Consider the following 24,255-nt stretch of genomic DNA (forward strand, 5'->3'; position numbering starts at 1 on the left):
GAGCAAGAATTTGATATGGTTCCTGGGCCTATGTTTGATGAGAGATGTATGATAGATATACTGAGAGAGCTCTGGACACAATCAAATGTCTCATTGTCAAAGCATGGTGGCAGACAGAACATGCATGTTCCACAATCTTTGTGCCTGAAGACATTAAGCGAAGTTCATTGTAAGGATACTGGGTTAGCTACCAGCGCTCAAAGAATTGTCCCATACCCTGCATCTGTGCTGGGGCTGCAGAGATGCCATTATTTATCCAGTGATAGCTCCTCATGGTGCAACTGGAGTATAAAAATTGTTGTGTAATTCAGTCTTACGTATAGGATTCACTTACCTGTTCATGCATGAAGTGTTCATATGCATACATGACTTCCAAAAGCAATGCAGCACCTTGGAATTTGAGCAGATTGGCATGAGATGGATCGCAACATATATCGCATACAAATGGAATCTCCAGTGGCAGCTATTGTGTAGCTTCACAGGATGCTGCAAATTGCACCAGTTATGGAGTGGTAGGGTGACCTCTTGTAGTTGCAAACATATATCGGAGCACGCAAATTCCTCCCATTGCTGATGTGGTCAGGGGAGTAGTATCAGGTGGGGTTGATCGAGGGAGAGGGAGGGAGGCAGGGGGAGGGCTAGCGGCTCAAGTGAGACGGTTGGTTTGCTGGGTAGAAATGCGGGAGGAAGGGGTGGTAGGTACCTACGTGCCCCGACACGATTGTTGCGACTGGTGGGAAATGGCAAAATCTGGAGACGACATGGGGATATGAATTGGGAGTTGGTGACAGGATGGAGGAACTGGAAACTGTTTGGTGGAGAGTGCAGGTGTGGTGTGTTACCTGAGATTGAGACCAGGATGATTACAAAAGTGGAGGATATGTTGTAAGCATAACTACCATCTGCATAGTTCAGAGAAGCAGAAGGATCCAGATGGCAGTGGTTGTGAAGCGGCCATTTAAATTGAGCATGTTGTGCTCAGCTGCATGTTGTGTCACCAGGTGGTCAACTTTGTTCTGAACAACAGTTTGGCGGCCTCCACGCACCCTGGTGTACAGTTGGTTGATACTCATACTAACATAAAAGCTGGACACATTTACAGCAGACATATAACATGTCAGTCTCAGTTGCAAATAGAAACCAATCTTTACCTAGGTTTCAGACGAAATAATATGGCCTCCTTCACAAGCTATTGACACTAAACTATTACATGTCAAAGTTTGGCCATGTCAGGTATAAAAGTATAGCACCGCAGTACCCAGTCATAAATCTACATTAAGTAGCTGAACAGAAACAGCAGGCCCCACTGCACCGATGAGGTCGGTAGGAAAATACGAACGCTCGGTGTATGCAAGAATGGAAGGAGGCCATTTTGTGGGCTTGGGGATGTGTAGAGTTGGCTGGGATGATATTATCAGAAAAAGTCTTTTTCCAAAAAATGTTAAACTTAATACAGTTGTCCTCTATTGCCAAATTTAGGTCTAAATAATTCAAAGATCTATTGGGAGATTTATTTTCCAGCATAAAGCTTATTTTCTCATGGATTTTATTAAAAGTTGTGAAAATTTGATCTATATCATTTTGAGAGCCATTAATTATGAAGTGTAAATCATCTACATATCTTGCATAAAAGATAATTTTCCTCACTAAATCTGCATTATTTTGAAAGAAAAGGCATTCCATAAAATTTACAAAGATTTCATATAAAACACCTGCCAGAGGGCTTCCCATTGCTAGACCGTATGGTTGAGAATACATTCTTCCATCAAAAGAGAAATAAAACAATAAACTGGCAGCCAACATCACAGAAATTCTTTTTATTCCATGATTACCGGTTTCGGCGAAATTAAAGCCGCCATCATTGGATTTTAGGACACATACAGATCACAACATCAAGGTAACCTTTATATGTCATAAGATCCGATGATGGCGCCTTATTTTCGCCAAAACCGGTAATCGTGGAATAAAAAGAATTCTTGCGATCTTGGCTACCAGTTTATTGTTTTACAACCTTCCAGATCGCTCCCACATGAGCACAATGTGCTCCCTACAAAAGAGAAATAGCTATACTTCAAGATAATGCACAAGTGTGTCATTAATTCATCTATTTCGGTGTCGGATAATTTTTTGTGCACAAGTTAGCTTCTAAAATGTCTAAAGTGTGGTTTACTGGCATGTTAGTTTACAGACTTGTGATATCAAAGGAAACAAGTTTAGAAACATCAGAGCAAAATAAAGTTTTAAATCTGATAGCTAGGTCAACTGAGTTTTTGACAGAGTAATTATCCACAAATACAAAGTTTTCTTTTATTTTATAATGCAGATATCTGGCTAATTTATGATAAGCGCTGTTGGTGCTATCCACTATCGGACACTTAAAAACTTTTAGGGGAATCTCGTAAAAAATGGCTGATAAATATGAATCTGAAAGCGCCAATATTAAGAAGCCAATTTTAGATCCATAAGATTAATCTTCCAATCCGTCCGTCTGATAGTGGATAGCACCAATAGCGCTTATCATAAATTAGCCAGATGTTTGCATTATAAAATAAAACTTTGTATTTGTGAATAATTGCTCTGTTAAAAACATGGTTCACCTAGCTAGCAGATTGAAAACTTTAATCTCTCTGATGTTTCTAAACTCATTACCTTTGACACCACAAGTCTGTACACTAACATGACAGTAAACATTTTAGAAGCTAACTTGTGTTTCCACAAAGAATTATCCAACACTGAAATAGAGGAATTAATGACTCTCTTGTGCATTATCTTGAAGTATAACTATTTCTCTTTTAATGGAAGAATGTATTCTCAACGATCTGGTCTAGCAATGGGAAGCCCTCTGGCAGGTGTTTTATATGAAATCTTTGTAAATTCTATGGAACGCCTTTTCTTTCAAAACAATACAGATTTAGCGAGCAAAATTATCTTTTATGCAAGATATGTCGATGATTTACTCTTCATAATTAATGGCTCTCAAGGTGATATAGATCAAATTTTCACAACTTTTAATAAACTCCACGAGAAAATAAGCTATATGCTGGAAAATGAATCTCCCAATAGATCTTCGAATTTTTAGACCTAAATTTGGCAATAGAGTTTAACGTTTTTCGGAAAAGGACTTTCTGATAATATCATCCCAGCTGACTCTACACACCCCCAAGCCCTCAAAATGGTCTTCTTACATTCTTGCATACGCCGAGCATTCGTCATTACTCTTTCAGCAGATGCAGTGGAGAACGAGTTACAAACCACAGAAGTTACTGCCTATCGTAATGGATATAAAACAGAAATTGAGAGACAGCTCTTTAACAAGAAAACAGGTAAAAAAAAAACTGCGACCTCATCTACACTAGGTGTCGCACCAGAGGATAACTCCACTAGCTTCATTTCTATTCCCTTCACAGGCAAAGCATTTTATACAATAGGGCGACTCTTAAAGAGCCACAGCTTTAAGATTGCATATTCTACAATTAACAGCCTCAAAAAGAACTTTGTCCACTCCTCAAAGAATTCTAATGGCAAATTATCTCATTCTGGGGTGTACAAAATCTCATTCTGGGGTGTACAAAATCACCTGTAGTGATTGCCCAAGTTACTATATCGGCCAGACAGGGAGAGCCCTATCAGCTAGATGTAAAGAACATAAGCCCATGAAAAGTAGTGATGGCACGTGTGGCTCGACTTTTGCCAAGCACCTTTTTCAATTGGCCCATGCTCCTTATCCACCAAATAATACAGAGCTATTAAATTGCGAGGTTAAAGGCATTAGGCTTGACGTCCTTGAGGAGCTGCAAATCTTTAAACACCTGTTGCGTGATAAAGGAAACCTACTTAATGACCAGCTACAATTGAGAAACAAGAACTTTTTCGGAAGTTTTCAACAATTGCTTCACCGGCCCTGATGTTACGTTGCATTTGCAGTTGCTGAGGCCTGACTTCACTTTCTTTAGTCGAATATTAACGTATTCAAAATTGAGGAATAATTTTGCAGAGTAATAGCCAGTCTTTCTTACGGGCTCTGAATCCATTAATAGGGTTCTTGTTCTCCTCAGTAGTAAGTTCCGTTACATATTATGCCATTAACAGTTTTAATGCTTATATTAATCCAATTCCTAACGTAAAGGTAGCTACTGTTAAGCATCTGTATTTCCACGCGCGTTTGCCCATGACCATCAGCAGTGCTCGGAACATGGCTGCTCGCTGCAATTAGTTCTGGCGCAGCTCTCGCGGCCTACCGACCTCATCGGTGCAGTGGGGCCTGCTGTTTCCGTTCAGCTACTTAATGTAGATTTATGACTGGGTACTGCGGTGCTATAGTTTTATACCTGACATGGCCAGACTTTGACATGCAACAGTTTAGTGTCAATAGCTTGTGAAGAAGGCCATATTATTTCGGCTGGAATGTAGGTAAAGGTTGGTTTCTATTTGGAACTGAGGCTTACGTGTTATATGTTTAATTATCACAGTTGCTGATGGGGCTGCATGATGTTAAAAATTTTTAAATTTTCAGCAGAATTGGTATATGGCATGGCTGCTTTCACAGTTGCCCTGGCCTCTGATGGGATGGTATAAGCCTGTGACAGAACTGGAGTAGGAGGTGTTGGATGCGTAGCTTGGGCGGGTCTTGCACCTTGCCCTGCTGCAAGGATATGAACCCTGTGGCAAGGGTTTTGAGTAGATGTGGGACAGGGATGGACAAGGATGTTGTTTACGTTGGGTGGTCATTGGGACACCACTTTAGGAGGGGTGGGAAGAACAGACCTTGCACCTTCTATCCAACAGTTTCCTCTTCTTCCATCCATCATTTCTTCCTAGTTAATGCCCCTATTTTGCCTTCAGCGTGTGCCACTTCCCACCGGCTGCTACAATAATCCGAGCCCATATACCTGCCACCCTTCCCCCCTGCACTCTTGTCTGGCAAACTGGCCACATCCCTCTGAGTTGCTAGCCACCCAACCCCAGTCCCTCTCCGTGCCTCTTGCCTCTCTCTCTCTCAACCCATACCAACCAACCTCTAGCTCGTCAAATGATAACTTCAAAAACTAGCAAGTTTTCTTTCTTTTGCGTGTGCCTGTCAACAAGTAAATGCTTTTGCTTTCCAGTGAGTTGTCCCCTTTAATCCTAAATTATTTACATTCTACAAAAACTTTTTTCCCTACAGAAAGGATGGTACCATACTTCTAAAGTATTGATTTGATGCACTGCCTCCAGCTGATAAGCTGACAGGAACAACAAATTTTGTCTTTCCTGATCAGACAGCAGGCTCTCTTTGTAAATGTCTGTCCAGCCACAGAGTGGAAAGTGGGGGCAATTAGTTGTAGGCACTGAGCGAGCTGGTCCAGTGGTTAGTACATTGGACTTGCATTAGGGACGACGGTTCAAACCCGTGTCTGGCTGTCTAGATCTAGTTTTCTGTGATTTCCCTAAATCGCTCCAGGTCAAGGTATGGCTCCTTTGAAAATGCATGACCGATTTCCTTCCCCATCCCTGATGCAATCCGAGCTTGTTATTGGGAAATATAGTCTATGCCCAATAACAAGCAGGACTGATTTTTTTTTTTCAACTAATGAGAGGTGGTGAAAGGCAAAATTGGTGGTTTAAAGGACTAGTGAGCCAGGAGACTTGATTGAGTTGTCTTACAGCCTTTGGTATGAGTAGACTGCGTATATAGTGAATTTATTTGTAGTTCTTGAGTCGGCCTAACAGCATAAAATTTGAAAAATCTGCTGTGCAGACAATCAATATACATGTGTGATGTGATTCTTCAGTTTCTCCCGGCATATTTTTTGATTGAATGGTCCACAGGTGCAATGCCAGTCCATAGTGTCCAATGAGTGATCAGACATTTTACCATCATCAGGTATTTTGATGAACTGAGCTCCTGTGGGTGCACAGTTTCAAGGAATATGATGGGCCATTAAGAAATTGTCATCACTGTACCGCCAAGACTTATGGACTCCCCAAGATCCACAAAGATGTGGTGCCATTATGCCCCATTGCCAGCAACATCAGAGCTTCTATGTATTTGCTGGCAAAATACCTGGCAGAGATACAAAGTCCTTATATAAGTAAATGCCCATGCCACAGGCACAGTTTTGTGAATTTTGTCAAGCACTTCAGCAGCTTCAGGCTTAAGGACTCAGATGCCCTGGTGCACTTTGACATTGTGTCGTTATTCACTGTGGTACCTCTACACGAGTCACTAGAACGCATTGGTCACAAATTTGATGAGAAAACCACTGACCTTTTCAGGCATGTCATACCTTCCACATATTTTCTGTTTAGTGGAGAATACTATGAGCAAACAGAGTGAGTTGCAATGGGCAGCCCACTCTCACCAGTGGTTGCAAATTTATTTATGGAGCACTTCAGAGAAAAGGCCCAAACATCATCCAAATTGAGACATCTGATTTTTTCTGTTAAACGAAATCAAATGCGGGAAAAGGTACCAACCATTTCCTTCAGAGACTCTCCACAGTTTCTGTTCCTTTAGCATAAGGTTCCCTGCTGGTCACTGTTGATGCCACCTCCCTTTACACTAACACCTTTAGTGCCCATGGCCTTGCCACTACTGAATACTACATTTCCCAATGCTTGACATATTCCAAACCTACAACTTCCTTCCTGGTCACTGTGACCAACACTTCCTCATCCACACTTACTTTTCCTTTGAAGGCATCACCTATAAACAAACCCAGGGTATAGCAATGGGTATCCATCTGACACCATCCTGTGCCAACCTGTTCATGGAGCCATCCAGAGGAATGTTTCCTAACCACCCAGAATCCCAAACCCCTCATCTGGTTCAGATTTATTGATGACATCTTCATGAGCTGGATTGAGGGTGGGGACACTTATGCAATTTCCTCCATAACCTCAACCCCTTCCCCCTCATTCTTTTCACCTGGTCCTCTTAAGCCCATCAAACCACCTTTCTCAATGTTGACCTCCATCTCAAAAATGGCTATATCAGTACCTCTATATCAAACTTACCAACCACTAGCAAATACCTTCACTTCGACAACTTCCAACCAGTCCCTTCCACAGAGCCTAGCCACTCGCGGCCGTCACATCTGTAGTGATGAGCAGTCCATTTCAAAATATACAGAGGGTCTCACTGAGGCTTTCACAGACAGTAATTACCCTCCCAGAAACAGATTGCCCATGGCTTATCTGTCTAGTCACTCACCACCTCCCAAAGTCCCATCGTCTGGCTGCAGAGGAGCAGTCCCCTCATGACTCAATACCACCGGGGACTGGAGCAACTGCATCACATTTTCTGCCAGGGTTTTGACTACCTCTTGTCATGCCCTGAAATGAGGAACATCCTAGCCACTTTCCTTCCCACCCCTCCCACATTGGTATTCCGCCACCCACCGAACATACACAGTATCTTTGTCCAACCCCAGCACCTTGCCTCATTACTCATATTCCTATAATAGATCTAGATGCAAGACCAGTTCCACACTTCCTCTTAACATCACGTACTCCAGTCTGATCACAAGTATCAGCTATCTCATCAGAGCCAAGACTACCTGTGAAACTGGTCATGTGTTCTACAAGATAAGCTGCAACCACTGTGCTGTGTTTTACGTGGGTATGACAACTGACAAGCTGTCTGTCTGCATGAATGGGCACCCACAAACAGTGGCCAATAGACAGCTGGACCACCCAGCATGCTGCCAATCACAGTGTTCATTTTGGTGACTCCTTTTACAGATTGCCCCATCTAAATCCTTCCTACCAACATTAGCATTTTTCTGAACTGAACAGGTGCAAACTCTCCGTGCAATATATCCTACATTCCCATAACAGTCTTGACCTCAACCTTCACTAGCCATTGTTCTTTATTCACCTGTCCCTTTCCCTGTTCCCATTCCAGCAATACACAGCCTTCTATTCCACCAACACACCCACAGTCTTCTTACTTCTCTCCTTCCCTGCATGCCCCCTCTCCCCCCGCCCTTGATCTAACCTCCTGTCTGCACCTAGCTGCCCCACACTCTCTCCACCTTGTCCCTGTATGCTCTTCCACAAGCATCACTTTACTGTCCCTCACACCTACCCTGCTATCCCTCCTCCTCCCAGCCTCCTCCTTACCCCCACCACCCAGATTTCTTCTCCTATCATGCACAGTTGTTTAGTAGTCATTGTGCTTGTCTGCGGCTCAACGTTTCCACTATATGGTGAGTAGTACTCTGTACTTTTCATAATGTTCTGTTTTCTGTTGTGGTGATGACACGTTTGTCATGTGGCCTCATGGAAGGGAGAAACTCCTTGACTTCCTTGTAAATCTGAATTTCATACATCCCAACATCAGATTCACTATGGAGACCAAAGAAGAAGGAAGACTACATTTCCTGGACATCATGGTCAAGAGAAGAGCTGATGGCACCTTGAGCCATGGTGTGTGTCAGGCGAAAAAGCATACTGACCTGTATTTACATGCAGATAGCTGCCCCCACTCTGTGCATTGGAATGAGATACTAAAACAGTTAGTACACAGGGTACACACCATCTTAGATGCAGAGAACCTGCCCCAGGAACTGAGCACCTCAGAACAGAAAAAAAAGTTTACACAGAATGCTATATTAAGCAAGCTTTTCACCCCATCACTACAGTACAGCCTGTAGAGATGAAGAAAATCGTGAAGGAAGAGGTAGCCACAGGCTTTATACTGTACACTGGCACACTATCAGGAAACATTGGGCGCATACTGAAAAAGCACCGCATTAGAACTGTCTTTTGCCCAGCCAATAAAACACAGGCATTGTTGGGGAGTGTCAAAAGATGACCTTAGTTTGCAGAAGGCCAGGCTGTACCAGATTCTGTGCCAAAGTGACAAAAGATGTATTTGACAAACAGGGTGTACCATCAAATATCAATGCCAAGAAAACAATATAAACATCCCATGTTTTTAGGGCAGACTTTCCAAATACTGAGGCAGTGTTACCAGAAAAGCCATCAAAATTTGCTATAAAAATGGTCTTATCAGTTGGGGCAGTGGCTACAATCTCAGCAAGGCTTGGAAAACAGCACTGGGTCTAATTAAGATAATGCTCAGCAAACATAATGATCTGGTGACCAGGGCAGACAGAGCAACTACATGGACACTACTACAGGTGCTGCCAGAAGCCTCTCGCAGTTGCTGATGCACGTCATTGAGTGTGGGCCCTTGGGAGAACAGTTTGCAAGGGGGAGATACAAGTCAGCTGCACTTCCTTAGCATCTCATTTCATCAACATAACTGATGATGGCAACATTTTTTATTGCCAAAATGTTGTGTCCATTGGACACTATGGACCAGCAGTACACTCATGTACTGTCTGACCAATATCCACATAGTTTAGTCAGGCAGAGCTATGTTCAAGATGTGAGTTTTTGAGTGACATGAAAAATTCAAAGATGACTAAGAATATGCAAAGATGAATACCAAGCAGGTCATCTGACAACAACTTGAACTGATCAAAATGTGGCCAGTCTGGTAGAACTTTTAAACTTTTGCCATTGCTCATTTGATAGCACAAGTTAAATTTTGTGGAAATCACTGATCATTCCATTGTAACCAATGGTTTTTAAATGAGTCAGTGTGCCGTAAGGTGGTACTAAAGGTTTTGTAGTTTGAGCATGTTGCTAATTGCGAGGCAGGCACTGCAAAATGTAGTGCATCAATGCTGCCCCAACCATCTAGCATTCCAGAACTGGCTCTTCCTGACTTGTTTTTGTTCTCACATATTAAGAGAGTGTCATAAAGAACACTGTATTAGGATGATTGAGGTGATCCAAGCAGCTATGCTGGGGACCTAAGCAGCTTTGCAGTTGCTGACTCCCAGGAGGTCCACGGGGTCTGGAAAAAATGCTGGTAGTGGTTTATTGGTGCAAGAGTGTCACATTTTGAAGAATATTTAATTACTATACACATATCTTAAATATTTTTGTCTTTATGGCTTTAGTATTGATACTCATTGGATGTAGCCTGTAGCACCATGAGATGGGATCAAAACCAATCAGCAATCACTGCGTTTCTTGGGAGAAATTGTGCACCAGGTGCAAGAGATAATTGTGGGAGCCATCAGACGTGAGTTTGTCAGCTGCAGCCCACAACTGGCTGGGAATTGTATTAGTGAAATTTGGCATTTGGAGCTTCCTGTAGAAGAGGTAATACCTAAAGCTCGGACACCTCTGCGGTGTAGCAGATACTGTCGCAACTGCCTCAGCTCATAGGAGTCGAAACATGTTTTATTTAATGTCATCACTTCGGTAAACAGCACCAACAGACTGGGCCTGCTACTTCAGAAGTCTATGTTTTGAGCTGCACAATATCTGAACTTTAGAAATAGTGATTGATAGTCATTAAGGGCACATGGATAAAAAGGCAATGGATGTAATGATATTAAAATAGTGAAAAATTGACAGTTCTTTTTCTTTATCTCTAATCTGCCCAGTGCTTTTGGAATATATTAAGGTAATAATTATTTGCTTTGAGGTGAATCCCCTGATACAAAACTTAGGGCTGTGTTGCTGTCTGAATTTTGCTCACACTTCTTTGGTATGTAACAGGCATGTGCGTTTGGAAAGTGCCATGAAGTGTGACGTAAATGCTATGAATATCTCTAAAAGTCACTGTTCTATTGCTGTTTTTAACAGTTTTTCAATGGTTTAATAGTAAGTCTTAATATGGTACCTACTACTTTTCTTGGAGTGTGTTTTTAATTATTCTTGTGATGTTGTCACACTGATTAAAAAGCTCTCTGTTCTTAGTGAGAATCTTTACACTGATTTGTGAGCATAACATTACATTTGATAATCTTAAATGTTAATTTCAATTCTTTGTTGTAGGTAATTATTTGCTGTGTATTGTTCAATGCAGAGTGTTCCCCGTAACACATCGCAGATGTAGATTTAGGAGAAAAAAGTGTAACATGGTACTTGTTGTTCTGGGAAATGTTGATGTCGAGAAACTTTGTGTGACTTGAAATTATTAACTACCTAATTAGTATTATCTCATATACTGCAACTGTAAAAAATTAAAGGTGTACCTTCAGATGTTCAGCTGAGTTTGCATTCCCATTTTTGTACAATATTTTGATAATTGGCTCAGTCTTCTTCAGGTACTGTGAGTAATGCTTTTGTGCATACTCACTATCTGATCTCCAACCAGGCGGCAAACTATTGTTGGTCTTGCACCACTTTTTATAGCTGATTGTGAGTTTGATCCCAATGCCCACTACGCCATTTGGTGCTCTTTTGTTTTCAGAGCCTGCACTGATATTCCTTGAAATGCACATTGTCTCAAATGCTTCCATGCTCTGATGGATGTGATGACTGATGACGTTTTAATAAATTAATTGCTGGGTGCCTTGTTTGAATTGAAACCATCATTCCTGTTTATCAAAATAAAAATGTCAGAAAACTTGTTATACTCCTTAATTACACTGTCTCAGAACTTGACATTTGCGCTCAAGTCCTGCATGACTCTGTAAGTGAACACAGAAAGTGGGATTGGATAAGCACAGCCTAACTGGTTCGACTGCCCTGGCTAGTTATTGTGGCCAGATGTAGAAGCTCTGACCAAATCCTAAGTAATGTTTAACCCCAACAACATTAAAGGTTTATTTGTGAGCAGCTGCTACTAGCACAGGTTTCTCATTGGTGGTGCCTTTATAGTAATGAGGAAACCAGTGCAATAAGATTGAAACCAATGGGTAGACAGTGAATAAATGGGAGGGTTTAAAAAGTGAACTAAGATTGAAACCAATGGGTAGACAATGAATAAATGGGAGGTTTAAAAAGTGAACTATGGAATAAATTTATGTTGGTTGTAGATGAAAATGGCAGGTCCACTTGATACAGTCCATGCATAAACTGCTCTGCATTATTATGTTTCCATTCGTGTTCTCTAGTTTAAAGGAACACTGTTGTAAGAAATCCACTCTGACATCTTCAGGGATATGGGCTCGTATGAAAAATAGTATAATAGAAAAATGTGTTGCAATGCATGCCAAAGATATGAGACCTCTTGAGGCTGTTCCTGGTCAAGGTTTCAGAGAACAAGGCTAAGAAGGTGTAAGTGCATATTATGGAGAATTAAGAGTTTCAAATGCCATGCAACATGCCCCTATTATAAGCAGAGGTGTAAAAGTATAGGTTGGTGCAATCTGAAACAGCATAATGCCATCCATTATCTGTTAATAATACATGTGCTGCAGCAGTTGATATGGGTTTCTGGTTTAAACAGTCAGGTGCATTATTTGTTGCTTACAGTACATCCCTTGTGAATAATGTTTTCTTTACACCTTAATTCTCTGACATCAAGAAGATGGGAGCAAACATTAAAAATGAAGTGGAAAAGAGTATTGGTGATGGGAACATTTCACTGGGCATGTCAGATAATTTTGTTTGTTTTGTTTTCATCTCTGACCAAGGTGCCAGTTTAATAAAAGCTTTGGAAAGTCACAAACAGTTTCTTTGCGCTGTTCATTGTAGTAATACAATACTTAGCCACACTCTTGATGACGGTACCGTGTTGTTAAATAATGCTCTCAACATCACAGCAACAATAAATACTGCAAAATGCATTGTAAGGTATGTGATGATTGAGGGATAGATAGATAGATTTATTCATCTCATAACATACAATTTCAAATCATTGTTGATTTGATATATTAGAGACATATAAGGAGTTATACATTATTGTATACACATTTCTGAGACATTACTACACACTGACACATTACAGTTTCCATTGTACAAAAGTAAATGTGTAATTTCCTTCTTCAAACTGTAAAACTGTGCTCAAAGAATTCTTCAGCAGAATACCAACATTTCTCCACCAGACAGCTATAAAGTAATCTTTTCAGTGAACCTAACTCCATGTTAAATATATTACTGCCTCTTATTTTATTGTAAATTTTTAGCCCCATATACTCTGGTATAGTGTTTTAAACAGTGTGTTGGGAGTTTAAAATCCTCTCTCTGGCGAGTGCGGTAGTTGTGTCGAAATGGAAAACTGTAGCTCGTATATGTAAAGGGAAGGAATAGATAATATTTTTAGATTTTTTTTAACAGTGGTCGGCACGATGCCCACTGTTTGGCAATAAACATTCATGATGTTTACTGAATTTCCCCAGAAGATTATGGCATAATGAAAACTGCCTCAAAGCAAGAATAATAGGCAATACTTCTGGTGTCAATGCTTATGGCACCTGACAAAATATACATGGCAAAAGCTAGACTGTTACATTTGTTTGGTAAGCAATCTATGTGTACCTTCCAGATTAAATTTTTATCAAGATTTAGGTCTAAGAACTTCAGGTTGTTCGCTTCTATGATATCCTGATCATTGCAAGTTACCTTTATTTCACTTTGTTCGAACAATTTAACTTCAAATTGCATCATTTTGGTTTTAGTTACATTTAGTTTCTGTCCATTTTGATGGAATCAAGATTCAAGTTTCTCTAAAGTATTTATGACACCTCATTTTCAATTAGAAGTGATATATCAGCAGCAAATAAAACTGAATGAGCATCAATAGCGATAGATCGTTTATGTAGAAGAGGAACAGGTGGGGACCAAATATGGAACCCTGTGGGACTCTTTGGCCTGTTGTTTTCCAGTTGAGTAATTTCATGTATTTGAAGTTATATTCACTCTTTCTTTCCTGTCTGTTAAAAGAAGCAGTGTCTCTGATTTTGTTCATATGTAATTTCTGTAGAAGTATGGAGTGATTCACTGAATCAAAAGCTTTTGTCAGATCACAGAGTATTCCTGTGGTCTTTCCATCCTCACTTAATGAGAATCATATCTTTTGAGTAAACTCATTGATTGCATTTACAGTGCTTTTTCCTTGTTGGAATCTGACCTGGTTTTTAAAAATTGTCATTCAAGGTAAAAAAAATTTGAATTTGTTTTGGTGCAGTCTTTTCAAACACTTTAGAAAGTATCCTCAGAAGAGAGGTAGGGCAGTAATTCCTTATATTTTGTGTTGGTCCCTTTTTGAATAGTTCTTTTATCTCAGCAAATTTTGATACATGTGGAAAACATCCCTGCTCAAAAGATTGGTTTATGATAACTGACAGTGGTTGTGAAATGTTGTTATGCACTCTTTGATTACAGATATGAAGGTTTGTTTTTTAAAAAGAAAATTTTATTTTCCACATCCCTTTGGGTGATTTTTTTTTCAAAGTGTTTAAAATGTGTGTTCAGATTGTACTCCAAGCTCATGAAATTTACATTGTTTTGATAGACTGCTATATCTACATCTGATCTCACTACATTTAAGAATTCATTGAAACAGTTTGACATCTGAACAGTATTTATTGCAGTATAATTTTCAAATCTGATTTTTGAAATCTCATGACTTTTAACTTTAGGTCCTAATTGTGACTGAACAACTGACTGCACTGCTTTGTTTTATTACTGTGTTGGAGGATGAAAGTATTATTGACCATTTTTTAGCTTCAATTACAAATTTCCTGAATACAGCTTTATAGCATTTTACATAAATAACAAAATCAGGATTTCTATTTGATTTTAACTCATTGTGAAGTTTCATTTTTCTGGCACTAGAATTTTTTATTCTGGCATAAAAATACTGTGAAAAGGGGGAAGTTGCCACTCATCATGTAGCAGAGATGCTGAGTCACAGATAGGTACAACGAAAAGACTGCCACAAATATGGCTTTCGGCCAGTAAGGCGTTCGTCAAAAGTAGACGATAAACACACAAAAAAAACACACACACACACACACACACACACACACACACACACACACACACACACACACAGCGCGCGCGCTCATGCTCACGCAAATTGCAGTCATGTGTTTTGAGTTACATTTTCGAGAGTGTGTATGTGTGTTTGTCATCTAATTTTGATGAAGGCCTTACTGGCCAAAAGCCATATTTGTGACAGTCTTTTTTGTTGTGCCTATCTGTGACTCAGCAGCTCTGCTATATGGTGAGTGGCAACTTTCCTTTTCACAATATTGTTACATTCCATTGTGAATTTTCCATTGTTTGATTTATTCCTGGTATAATCTGCTTAAGTTTACTGCTTACTATGTTTTTCCAAGATCTAGAAGGAAAAGATTCATTAAATATATCTAAAAAACAATTTAAGAATTTTCATACCTTATGGCACTTGAACTGGAGTGGTCCACAGGCTAGCTTACAATACTTAGTTTACTGAGTAATAAATCCATATTTCTTTTGCTGAAATTCTTTTTGATATACACTTCTGGAGGCTTCAATTTATCTCCTTTTGGGAGGTCAATAAACAGAGATGAATGATCTCTCCTTACTTTGAAATCATGAAACAATAGGTCATTATACACTGGAAGAGCTTGTACACTATCAAAGACAACCCCCCCCCCCCCCCCCCCCAGACCCCCCCCCCCCCCCCCCAGAACCCCCCCTCCCCTCTCCACAGGGGATCCACAACTCTTTTGTGGATACGTGGGTGGCGAGCCCGGGACTCTGAGCTAGTGCAGCTCTCTTTCCTTTCCACATCCCCCCCCCTCGATCCTTCTCCCCACCGCACCCCGTCCCCCACACCTTCCCTTCCCCTCCTCCCTCTCTTTGGGAGTATGTTTTGCACCTATGTCCGGAGACAGATGCTTATGAATGTATGATGTGGTTTCCCTTCTTTTGTCTCTAATGGAAAGTCTCTGTCTTTACTTTGTCCTTCTCTTTTCTTTGATTCTTCTCTTTACCTTCTTCTCTGCTGCTGTGTTTGAGAATTCTTCTCTTCTTTCCTTTTCTTTGTTCCTTCCTTTCTCCTTCTTTCCTCCCTGTGCATGTCTGAAGGCCGACCCATGCGTTCCTACATGTAGCAGGTGACGGGGTCACGCGTAATCCCCCACCCCAGGTAGACAAGTAGGACACATATGTGCCCCCTGGTAAAGGCCAGGCCCAGGGAGGGGTGATTACCCGAGCTGGTACATTCTGAACGTGCCGATTGGTCCTCTGTCTGTTTCTCGGAAGGTGTGACCTGAGGTGTGGACAATCGCCTAAGGTGGGAGTGCCCTCAGAGAGGGCCCCCACTAGGAAGGAGAGCGCCATTGTAGCTGCCAGCAATCATGGGGGATACTTTTGCAATGGTTTCTTCTACTTCTACAACTTCTGCCCACAAGAGAAAGCTAGATTAGTCTCAGCCATGGACAATTCTTCCATCATTGCCAAAGTTCCTAGTTGTTTCTCGGTCTGACGAAGGTCAAGACTTCTCCAGTCACCTTCTCTCTTTGTACCATATACATTCCATCATCCACACCAGTGGTGAGAGCTGATCTTCTTCATCTCCTCCGTCAGCTGCCACTCTCGTATTTGCTGGTTGGGGACTTCAACGCCCACAACCCGCTTTGGGGATCTCTGCATCCTTGTCAGAGAGGCTCCCTATTGATCGATCTCTTCCACCCATTGGATTTTGTTTGCCTCAACACTGGGGAACCTACATTTGTCTGCCTCCACTTCAACCTATTCTCATTTGAATCTTTCAGTCGGTTCTGTTCACCTAGTTTGGTGCTTTGAATGGTTTGCTCTTGCTGATACACACTCGAGGACCATTTTCCATGTGTCCTTCGATTGCAACCACAATTGCCATCTATGCACTCAAGATGCTGGCAGTTTTCCCAAGCAGATTGGACACTTTACTTCCCTCTAGCAACTTTTTATGACCATCAGTTTCCTAACATTGACGATCAGGTCACTCATGTTATGGAAGTTATTCTTACAGCCGCAGAATGTTAAATACCTCGTACCTCCCCTTTGCCGCGGTGCCCTCAGTTCCTTGGTAGAATGAGGCATGCTGTTACGCAGTATGTGATTGGAGACATGCTCTTCTCATTTTTCCACCATCATCCTACATTGGCCAACTGTATCCGCTATAAGCAGTTAAGTGCATGATGCCGCCACATCATACGTGATAGCAAGAAGGCAAGCTGGGACTTCTATACCAGCTCTCCAGCTGCTTTAACACCTTCACACTCTCATCTGTAGTTCGGAATTTGACGGTTATCTGGCACATCTAGTTTCTCCCTGATCCCTGGGCTAACTGTTGGGCAAGACACCTTAGTGGAACCCAGTTGCAATTTCTAACTCATTGGGTCAACACTTTACTGAGATTTCAATCTCTTCAAATTACCCACTAGCCTTTCTCCCAATGAAATGAGCAGCGGAAGTGCGACCTCTTGCTTTCTTCTCTCAAAATCGCGAAAGCTATAATACTATTTTTTTATGTGGGAACTCCAACACACACACTCTCTTCCTCCCGCCCTTCCAACCCAGGACCATATGGCATCCACATACAAATGTTGCTACATTTATCATACTGTAGTCTGCGTTAACTCCTTTGCCTTTATAGTTGAATTTGGACCACCAGTACCTTTCCCAGAAGATGGCGGTAAGCTATCATCATTCCTGTTCCAAAACCTGCAAAGGACCAACATCTCCCCTCTATCTATCGCCCAATCTCTCTCAAGAGTAGTGTATGTAAGGTTTGGAGCATACGTTAAATTGCCATTTAGGCTGGGGGCTCAAGTCCCAAAACCTTTAAACAACTGCCCAATGCGGTGTCCGTAAGCATGTTCTGCAGTTGACCATCTTTTTGCTCTCTCCACTTATATCATGAACAACTTTCTCAGGAAACGCCAAACGATAGCAATATTTTTTGATCTGGAGAGGGCATACAATAAGCGTGCGACTGCGTGTGAGATCGCTCTCTTAAGTTTTCATATATTTTTAGGTTTCAGATATATATTTTAACGGTTTTTCTGATGATATTTACTATGTAAGTGACTTATTAGTGGTTTCTTCATTCACCTCTGCCTTTCTTATGTTGTGGCCTGATATTTGTGAGTGTTTCGTATCGAGCATCTTAACCTCTCACCCGTGTTTACATTCCGCGCTGACCAGTTGCAGCTGTAGCGGCGCATCGAAAGCTAAGTACTAATTAACTGTTTGTGTATACTGGTTTATTTAGGAACTTTGTAGTCTTCAACCGGTGTTCTTGGTGTTTTCTGGTGAAATAATTTCAGAAGAAAGTTTTGGGAACTGCTTTCAGTTTCGTTACTGTGTCATTAGACGTTTGATTTTCTTTCTGTGTTAGTCTTTTGTTATATTCTCATTTTTTGTTGATTAATACTGTCAATAATAGTACTTACTTCCCTTGTAGAGCAAGTTTGTGATTATTGTAGTCAGTTTTTAACATCTTCTTACTGTAGTAACGGAACTTAGATGAAGTTGTTTTCTTGTTTCAATTACTGTAAAATTTTACCATGAGTGAGAAGTGTGGTCTTTGCCGTAGGTTCGTGAGTAGTGGATTGCGGTGTGAGACTTGTTCAAAGTATTTTCACGGGGGGGGGGGGGGGGGGGGATGCAGTGGGGAAGCCAGTGGGCATTCTGGTGAGATCCTCTCCTGGAACTGCAGGTTATTTAGCAAGAGTAAGTTGATAGAGGAGCAGGAACGTAAGATCTGTGCCCTTCAGGTGCAGTTGAAAAATGCACAGGAAGAGCTAGATAGGATGAGGAGGGAGAAGGGAGTTGGGGAATGGCAGCTGGCTGTTGGCAAGAGATCTGCTAGGAGAAGGAGATTTTCAGATAGTTTTACTGTTGGTGTTTGAAATAGATATGACCAGCTGTCAGAGTCTAGTGGAGAGGAATCTCTAGTAGCTGTAGATGTAGGAAGTATGCAGCAGACCTCAGCAGTTACGGTGGCTAGGACAGTTGCAAAGTCTAAGAGAAAGAAGAAGGTTCTGCTGTTAGGTAGTTCTCATGGTAGAGGTGTAGGCCAGCAGTTGCAGGAAGTGTTAGGGAGTGAGTTCCAGGTCACCAGCATTGTGAAGCCTAATGCAGGATTGGCTCAGGTGACTGTAAACATAGGGGGGTTAAGTAGGGATTTTACTAAAGAGGATCAGGTAGTGATTGTGGGTGGGGCTGATAATAGTATTGACAGGGATGGGGAGTATGACATAGATGGTGACCCGGGAAAGATAGCCACTCAGACTGGCAACACGAATGTGCATTTCGTGGAACTGTTTCAGCGTCACGATCGGCCTCTTCTTAATACAGCCGTCAGGCGTAATAACATGAGACTTGGGGGTGCGCTGATGACAGAAAGCATGAGTCACATTTCAGTGGTGTTGGTGGAGTCTTATCAGCAGGATGGGTTTCACTAGACATGGCCTGCACCTCAACAGGTATGGAAAGGGGAGGTTGGCAAACCTTATAGGTGACAGCATAGGTGGGGGTGGTGGGATCACTCATGGGAAAATTCCGGTAGTTGTAGGTGTTAGAGCTGTACCTTTTTTAGATTGAAGTAAGCTGATAGGTATTCCTGCTTAAGGGAAGTCTCTCTAACAAAGAAACCACTTTCGACAAAGCTTAGGTATCCAATTAATGAGGGAATTAGTATATTTCATCAAAATATACAAGGTATTAGAGATGAAGTTAGTGAACTGCTTATAGATGTTGACTCTGAAATTATTGGTATATCTGAACACTTCTTAAATAAGGAGATAATTCAGAGGCTTCCTTTACCAGGATACAGGTTGGCTGGCAACTTTTCGAGGAGCTCTTTGCGGTGTGGGGGAGTAGCCATGTATGTGAAAAACGGCATCCCATTTGAGTCAATTGATGTTTCAAAGTACTGCACTGAATAGGTGTTTGAATGTTGTGCAGGTGTGGTTAAATTTAGTGTAGCTAAACTTCTTACTGTTGTTATTTATAGATCCCCAGACTCTGATTTCACATTTTTGCTAAAGCTAGAGGAAGTTCTTGGTTCACTTTATAGGAAATACAAAAAGTTAGTTATATGTGGTGACTTCAATATTAATTGTATAAGTGACTGCCCAAGGAAAAGGATGCTGGTAGACCTCCTTAATTCATATAATCTTATGCAAACCGTATTCTTTCCAACGAGAGTGCAAGGGAACAATAGAACAACAATAGACAAAATTTTTGTTCATTCCTCATTACTAGAAGGGCATTCTGTTGGCAAAAAGGTGAATGGCCTTTCAGATCATGATGCACAAATTTTAAGCTGCAACACATGTTAAATATAGTTGTCAACTTTTTAGGAAAGCTGATCCAGTTGCTGTAGAGACCTTTGTAAACCTTATCAAGGAACAAGAGTGTCAAGATGTTTATACTGCCAATACAGTGGACGATAAATATAATGCCTTCCACAAGACTTTTCTCGTGCTCTTTGAAAGTTGCTTTCTGTTAGAACATTCAAAACAGGGTACAAGCCAAACAGGCAGCCTGGTTGGCTGACTAAAGGGATAAGAATATCTTGTAGAACAAAGTGGCAATTATATCAAAACGTTAGAAACAGTCACAATCTAAATGCAGTAGCCCATTACAAACAGTATTGTAACATGCTTAAAAAAGTTATTAGGAAGGCAAAAAATACGTGGTATGCAGATAGAATAGCTAAGTCTGAGGATAAAATCAAAACCATGTGGTAAGTCGTAAAGGAAGTGGCTGGTCTGCAGAGACAGGTCGAGGATATAGAATCAGTGCAGAGTGGGAATGTCCATATTACTGATAAGTCGCATATATGTACAGTATTTAATAATCACTTTCTGAATGTAGCAGGTGAACTAAATAGAAACCTAGTCCCAACAGGGAATTATATAGCGCTCATAGAAAAAAGTGTTCTGAGACTGTTACCTGAAATGCTCCTCCATGACACTGACAAGAGGGAGATTGAGTTAATAATTAAATCACTAAAGACCAAGAACACTCATGGATATGACGGGGTATCTAGCAGAATACTGAAGTATTGCTCTATGTATGTTAGCCCAGTACTTAACCATATCTGTAACTTTTCCTTTAGGAGTGGTCGGTTTCCTGACCGATTAAAGTACTCGGTAGTGAAGCCACTTTATAAAAAGGTAGACAGGGATAATGTTGACAGTTATAGACCTACTTCTATGCCATCGGTGTTTGCTAAAGTTATCGAGAAGGTTGTATATACAAGGTTACTGGAGCATTTAAATTCACATAATTTGCTGTCAAATGTACAGTTTGGTTTTAGAAATGGATTAACAACTGAAAATGCTATATTCCCTTTTCCCTGTGAGGTTTTGGACAGATTAAATAAAAGGTTGCGAACATTAGGTGTTTTCTTTGATTTAACGAAGGCTTTTGACTGTGTTGACCACAAAATATTACTGCAGAAGTTGGACCATTATGGAGTAAGGGGAGTAGCTTACAATTGGTTCGCCTCTTACTTTAAGAACAGAAAGCGGAAGGTAATTCTCCGCGATATTGAGAGTGGTAGTGAGGTTCAGTCCCAATGGGGCACTGTTAAGTGGGGCGTTCCCCAAGGGTAGGTGCTGGGGCCACTGCTGTTTCTTATTTATATAAATGATATGCCTTCTAGTATTACAGATGATTCAAAAATAATTCTGTTTGCTGATGACACCAGCTTGGTAGTGAAGGATCTTATATGTCATATTGAAACAGTATCAAATAATGGAGTTCATGAAATAAGTTCGTGTCTTGTGGAAAATAATTTGATGCTAAATCACAGTAAGACTAAGTTTTTACAGTTTCTAACTCACAATTCAACAAGAACCAATATTTTGATCAGACAGAATGGGCATATTATAAGCGAGACGGATCAGTTCCAAGTTCCTAGGCGTTCGGATAGATAGTAAGCTGTTGTGGAAAGCCCATGTTCAGGATCTTGTTCAGAAACTAAATGCTGCTTTATTTTCCATTAGAACAGTATCTGAAATGAGTGACAGTTCAACACGAAAAGTACTCTACTTTGCATATTTTCATACGCGTATGTCATATGGTATTATTTTTTGGGGTAATTTTTCTGATTCAAAAAGGGTATTTTTGGCTCAAAAATGGGCTGTTCAAGCTATGTGTGGTGTAAGTTCGAGAACCTCTTGTCGACCCCTATTCAGTAGTCTGGGAATTCTGACATTGCCCTCACAGTATGTGGAACGCACTTCCTTGACTCTTGTGCAGAAAGGAGTGCAGTATTCTGCTGCATCCATTTTCAATAAGCTACCACAAAAACTCAAAAATCTTAGCAGTAGCCCAAACACTTTTAAGTCCAAACTGAAGAGTTTCCTCATGGCTCACTCCTTCTATTCTGTCGATGAGCTCCTGGAAGAGTTGAATATTTGAGCAAACTCCAGTGTTAAATTGTCGATTTTCTTTATTTAAACTTCCGAATTGTCGCCTGAATATGTTTCTTATATTTCATTTTATCTGTTTCCACTATCGTGTTATAATTTCATGTATTGACTCATTCCATGGCCATGGAGACTTCTCCTTAATGTGGTCCCACGGAACAATAAATAAATAAATAAATACCTGTTGGAGGACAGCAGCCTCCGCACACTGTTCTTTTGGGGCTTCCAAGGTCAGCTGCCCCTTTTCATCCGTGAATTTATGACAGAGTGCACATTTAAGGTGTGGGTGAACACTGCTCTCCCGTACTTTCTCCCAAGAAAACGGTGTGCCCCAGGGCTCCATGCTAAGTGTTGTACTGTTTGCCATTGCCATAAATCCAATTATGGTTTGTCTCCTTCCCGATGTCTTGGACTCCCTCTTTGTGGATGATTTTACAATCTACTACAGCTCTCAATGGACCAGCCTTCTTGAACAACGTCTTCAAGGATATCTCTATCGCCTCCACTCATGGAGCATTGTAACCGGCTTCCGATTTTCTCCCAGTAAGACAGTCTGTGTAAATTTTTGGCATCATACATAGTTTTATCTGCCTTCCCTACATATAGGCCCTGTTGACCTTCCATTCGCAGATGTCTCCAAATTCTTGGGACTTATGTTTGACAGAAAACTGTGCTGGTCTTCCCACATTTCATATCTTTCAGCTCGCAGCCTGCGATCTGTCAGCACTCTCTGTGTTGTGAGTGGTACCTCCTGGTCAGCAGACAGAATGGTCCTCCTCTGCCTATATTTTGCCTTAGTGCACTCGAAATTGGACTATGGAAGCGTAGTTTACTGCTCTGCACGGCCGTCTATTCTTCGGCGTATAGACTCGGTTCACCACCATGGATTGCGTTAAGCGTCTAGAGCTGTTTACACGAGTCCCTTGGAAAGCCTTTATGCTGAGACTGCTGAACGTCCGCTGTCCAATTGACGAGCTGTCCATCTGAGTTGTTACGCTAGTCATCTGTCTTCCATGCCTGCTCATCTGACCCATGCCCTTTTTTATCGATGCCTTTTTGGATTTAGGGTATGCAGGCTGCCCTTCCTCTCTACTACCACGAGGAGTCCGCTTCCGTCAACTGCTACATTCCATTTCCTTCCAGTTTCCTAAAACATTCTTGACAAATGGGGGTATGGTGCTACCTTGGCCTCGCCCCCAGACTTGCCTTCTCCATGACCTTTGTCAGCTTCCCAAGGAAGTAGTTGAAGTAGATTGCTATATTTTAATGCAAGTTGTAGATGATGATTACATGTTGAAGTGTTAGAGCAGATATGAAAAGGGTCTAGAAAGGATGGCTGCAGTTGCATAACACACAACATATAAAATATGTCCCAGCAAGAAATGTACCTAGTAAACAGTGCTTCAGTGAACTTGGTATGTCATTCATATTAACAAATTGGCACAGGCAATTAAATCCACACTGTGTCAATGATCTACTGCTGATCAAGAGTAACTATAAATTTTCTACAATTGGAAGGTGATGAAATGTTTCAGCTTTGAATATATAATATTCTTCTTATATTTTCTTTATGCAAACAGTCTGCTCCTAAATTTTTCGTATAGTATGTATTTAATACGTACATGTTTTCATATTATTCTGTTTTGCAAATGAGTCTGTCTTCTATGTTTGCACTAAATATCAAATTATTTTCCACATCCTACACGAGGTAACAGTGTCACATAAGTGTTCTTGGAAACATTGCTTTTGTGTTAAGAGACAGAGAGGAAGAAAGAAAAATAAAAAAGAAAGAGCTAGTTTTAAGCTCCTAAGACTTAAGGTTTGAAGGTAGAAATAAATAAAAATGCAAAAATATACAGAGATGAAGATTTAATTTTAAACAAACAATACATGGATTCCAACACACAGTTTGAGATTTTTTGTTTATAAGTAAGCAGAATTTTGAAATAAAACAAGTAGAATTTTCTTAGTGATTTTATTTTTGAATGGAAGCCTGTATCTTTATCTACTTTCCTCCATAACTTCTACCAGTATTAAGAAATGTAACTATATCGTACAATCAGCTTTTGAATACCATCTTCATGGCAATCTGTCACCTTAT

General features: G+C 40.8%; 1 protein-coding gene across 3 annotated transcripts in view; it reads left to right on the forward strand.

Moving 5' to 3' along the window:
* LOC124795031 overlaps positions 1-24,255 on the forward strand; it is a 237,273-nt gene that overhangs the window by 110,961 nt on the left and 102,057 nt on the right. The gene's annotated exons all lie outside the window — the stretch shown is intronic.

Source organism: Schistocerca piceifrons, chromosome 4 (assembly GCF_021461385.2).
Source record: "Schistocerca piceifrons isolate TAMUIC-IGC-003096 chromosome 4, iqSchPice1.1, whole genome shotgun sequence".
NCBI lineage: Eukaryota > Metazoa > Arthropoda > Insecta > Orthoptera > Acrididae > Schistocerca > Schistocerca piceifrons.